The sequence below is a fragment of the Octopus bimaculoides genome, chromosome 20, assembly GCF_001194135.2.
Source record: "Octopus bimaculoides isolate UCB-OBI-ISO-001 chromosome 20, ASM119413v2, whole genome shotgun sequence".
Lineage (NCBI taxonomy): Eukaryota > Metazoa > Mollusca > Cephalopoda > Octopoda > Octopodidae > Octopus > Octopus bimaculoides.
In genome coordinates, this window is record NC_069000.1 from 44,225,027 (window position 1) to 44,230,014 (window position 4,988).

Consider the following 4,988-nt stretch of genomic DNA (forward strand, 5'->3'; position numbering starts at 1 on the left):
TATATATGCACACACACACACATACATTAATGTTTGTTTTTATATCAAGTTGTAATAACAATTTTACTGGAGGATTACTCAATACTTTTTGTAGAGCAGATATTTATCATTCTTTTACAAGAATAGTGTTGAGAGTGACTTCGAAGTTTCAGCCTGATTAGTCTTCATTGGACTATGGTACAACCGAATTCATCTTAGTTTTATGTAACATCTCTGTTAAGTTTTAACTTTCTGGAGGTATGTGGAGCTGTGTTGAATGATAATTATGTTGTGATGGAAAGGTATTATGGAAGACTTTTATTGATTAAATTTGGAGTTGTGTTATTGTTCAGGATTCACTCATGCATGTAGAACTTTGTTATCAGGTGTGTCTAATTTAACAAAGTTCTACACGCATGAATGAATTCTGAACAATAACACAACACCAAATTTAATCAATAAAAATCTTTCATAATACCTTTCCATCACAACCTCACCTACAACCTGATTATCTTCCAACAGAGCCCCACCTACCCCCAGGAAGTTTTCACTTAACAGAGACTGTGTAAAACGAAGATGAACTGAAATGTACCAAAGTTTGCTGAAGGCTAATGAGGCCAAAATTTCGAAGTCACAGTCAGTACTATTCTTCTTAAAGAATAATATATACATATAAATACATATATTTTTCTTTATATATTATATAATTATATAAAATAATATATAAAGATTAACTCGGAAGGTTGGGCCTTTCGTGATATCCTTAAAGCCATGAACTTTCCAGTAAGCCCTCATTTGTATTGAGAACAATTTTTCTTAGTGGTCAGACCATATGGGGTCTACATTTAGCATATTAGGAGTCCACCTAGTGGTCATTCCTTTTATATGTATGCAATATAATTTTCTGAATCTTCAGATTTTTTTCAATATGCTAGGCCACTGGTTTAATTGATATTAATGTAATTAATTTCAATTTTTTACTCTTATTATTTAAATATATATATATATATATATATATATATATATTGAGCTCTGATGAATGTATGTGTAAACAGTATATTTTTGTACACATATGCGTTTGTTTAAATCTAGGCATATTTATTTAAACATGTGTGCATGGGTGTGTTTGTGTATATGTGGGTGAATGTTTGACTATGAGAATGTATGCATATATACGCACATACATATACACACACATACACATACACACACACACATGTGCACACACACATATATATGCATGTGTATGTGTGTGTATGTGTTTGCTTAAATGTCAGCATGTATATACATTATATATATATACACACAAACGCACACACACACATATATATATATATGTATATCTATCGAAATATATATGTATATATATATATATATATACATACATATATATATGTCTACATATGTATATATGCATAAACATACATATGTATGTATGTATATATATATATATATATATATATATATATATATATATATATATATGCATGTGTATGATGAGTGTGTGTGTACGTGTATCTGTCTATATACACACGCATATGTGTGGCTGGATATGCATGCATGCATTTGTATGCATATCTCTCTATATGTTCAAATGCATGAATGTATGACTGTGTGTATGTGTGTGTGTGTGGGTGGGTGGGTTTTTTGGATGGTATGTGGGGAGGGGGTAGATTTACATTCAGACATATGTGTCTGTGTACATGTATGAGTGTGTATGAGTGTGTGTATGCATGCGTATGTATATGTACACATATTTGTATATGTATGTGTGTGCGTGTGTGTGTGTGTGCGTGTGTGTGTGTGTGTGTGTGTGTTTTGTCCATCCAGCAAAGAGCGGTGTAGCTTGTGTTGTACGAAAACGGCTGCGATCGACAACCAGCTTCGGGAGGAAGAAGAAGAAAAAAAACAAGAATCAGATAAAACGAGGGGAAAACGATCGTTAACAATAACAACAACATCAACAACAACAACAATAAGGAATAGGAAGAAGAAGAAGAAGGAGGCAGAAAATGATGAAGAGATGAAACCATCTGGCAGAGGTAGGAACGAAAGAAAATCTCCTTGTAGTGTTTACTTAGAAACCCTTTTGTTTTTGTGAAGTCTCGTCACAGGTACTTGTTGGTTTTGCTGGTGTTGTTGCTGGTGCTTTTGTTGTTGTCGCCGTTGTTGTTGTTGTTGTTGTTGTTGTCATCATTGGCATCGTTATCGTTCACGCCGCCGCCGCCGTCGTCGCCACCATCGTCGTCGTCGTAAGGCATCAGCATCACCGTCATCATCGCCATCATAGTCATCACCATCATCATCATCATCATACCCGTCGTCATGACCATCATCATCATCCTACCCATCGCCGTTGTCATCGTCATCACCACTGCCACCACCATCATCGCCAACTCATCAGCATCATCGTTGTCATCAACACCATCATCATCATCATCATCATCGTTACCACTATCACTGTCACCACCACCACCACCACTATCATCATCATCATCATCCTGTTCACCATTAACACTACAACCAGCCAACCCTGTATCCTTCCATATTGCGATTATCACCATCTACCATCATTATTAAGCCACCATTTTTATCGTCATCATCATCATCATAAGCATCCTTCTCCTCATACCTCTGCTCCTCCCTCCTTCCTTTCCTTCTTCCTTCTCCCCCCTCCCTCCCATAGTTCTCCTCCTCCTCCTTCTTATCCTTATTGCCTTCGACCCCGCCAATTACTTCAGCTTCCTTCTCCTAATCCTTTCCTTCACACTTCTCTTATTTCCATCAATCCCAGTTAATGTCATTGTTGTCCACCTCCTCCACCTCCTCCTCCTCCTCCTCCTCATCATCATCATCATCGTCATCGTCATCATCACCACCATCATCATCACCGTCATCATCACCGTCATCCTCATCCTCATCCCATTCTTCTTTCACCTTCTCTCTCATCCTCATCACAGTCGCAATCATCCCTATCACCCTCATCATCATCACCCTCATCATCATCATCGCCCTCATCATCATCATCACCCTCATCATCATCATCATCATCATCATCATCGCCCTCATCATCATCATCACCCTCATCATCATCATCATCATCATCATCATCAACAACATTATCATCATCATCATCATCATCACCACCATCACCACCACATTCATCCTCATCATCATCATCACCATTACCATGCCCATCACCTCTGCCACCACCACCACCACCACCACCACCACCACCATTGTCATTACTGCTGCTGCTGCTGCTGTTTGTCTCCATCACTGAAAATGCTGTTTTCTCTCATCGTCAGCAAATATGGCAGTCTACTGCTGCAGCTGCCGCTGCCGCCACTAATGCTACTGTTGTTGCAACTGCTGCTGCTGCCAGTAGTGCTACTGTTGCTGCTACTACATGTTTATCAGTGGCATCACGTGCTTCTTTTGACTTACAGCAGCACCATCGTTAGTAGTAGCGAGAGCAGCAACAGTAGTGTCTGCAAGTCACTGCAGTGGCATCAGCAGCAGCACCACCTGCAACAATGTGTGCAGCAGGGCAGCAAATATTGCAACAGCATGTGCAACGACATCGACATACCTGCAACCACTGCTAACAACAACAACAACGACGCCGCCGAAAACTGCTGCTGCACATAATAATTGCGTAAAGTGCAGAAAATATTGCGACAGTAACTACAGCACCATGATCCTATAAGAACAACAACATCTGCAGCAATTGCAACAGCTGCAAGATGAACTGCAACAGGTAGTAACTATTGCAAGGAGGGTGATGCTTTTGTACCTGCCTCTCAAGGGCCAGCATATATCGTTAATAACCATAGGTGAAGGGCCCAGTTGTTGACCCTACTGAATCACCTAGGATCCAAGCCTGGGCCGTATGATACGAAGGGCTGGTTGTTGTCCTGTCCAATATGACCCTCGCATCTCCATGTCAGAGGTGGATCCAAAGGTAGATTTTTCTATAGCCAGGTACCTTTCCTGTCACCAACCCTCACCTGTTTCCAAGCCAGGCAATGTTTTTTCCCATGGCCAGACACGTTTTCACAGAAGACTGCAAACAAGCAATATTGCTTCAGTGACAGTGACACTAACACATACATGCACATATATATAGATATGTGTGGGTGGGGGTATACATACATATATATATATATATATATATACATAGATATAGATAGATAGATAGGGTAAACAGGTAGGTAGATAGATAGATAGATAGATAGATAGATAGATAGATAGATAGATAGATAGATAGATAGATAGATAGATAGAGAGATAGATAGATAGATAGATAGACAGGTAGGTAACAGGTAGGTAGATAAACAGATAGATAGATAGAATCTTTTATCTTCTACTTGTTTCAGTCATTAGACAATGCCCATGCTGGGGCACCACCTTGAATTTTTAGTCAAAAGAATTGACCCCATTACTTATTTTTTAAAGCCTGGTACTTATTCTATCAACTCTTTTGCCAAACCGCTAAGTTTTGGGATCACAAATACACAAATACCAGTTGTCAAGCACTAGTGGAAGGACAAACACTAACACAAAAATACACACACACACACAGATATACACATACACACACACACACACATACACATATATAATGGGCTTCTTTCAGTTTCTGTCTACCAAATTCCCTCACAAGGCTTTGGTCGGCCCAAGACAGCTATAGTAGAAGACACTTGCAGAAGGTGGCACACAATGGGACTGATGCTAGAACCATGTGGTTGGGAAGCAATCTTCTTACCATATGGCCAATGATATGAAACAACGAGAATGGGAACATTGAACTCAGAGGAGATGTTGGAGTAGGGGAAGGGAAAGAATGTTCATTGCAACCCTTTTGTCCATGGTAGGAAGAAAGGAACTTTTGACTTTGTATGAGATTTGAACTTGAAACATAGAAGATTGTAAAAAAAAATATTATAAAATTCTGGTTAGGAAGCTTGCTTCTGAACAATATGGTTTCAAGTTCAATCCCACAGCAT

The 4,988-nt window shown here is 39.1% G+C and overlaps 1 protein-coding gene across 1 annotated transcript in view; it reads left to right on the forward strand.

The window, feature by feature from the left end:
• Window positions 1-1,727: 1,727 nt before the first annotated feature.
• LOC106870076 (sialin) overlaps window positions 1,728-4,988 on the forward strand; it is a 151,859-nt gene continuing 148,598 nt past the window's right edge. The window contains exon 1 of the mRNA XM_014916053.2: window positions 1,728-2,021. The gene's annotated coding sequence lies outside the window, so the exon portion shown is untranslated. The remainder of the gene's footprint in view (window positions 2,022-4,988) is intronic.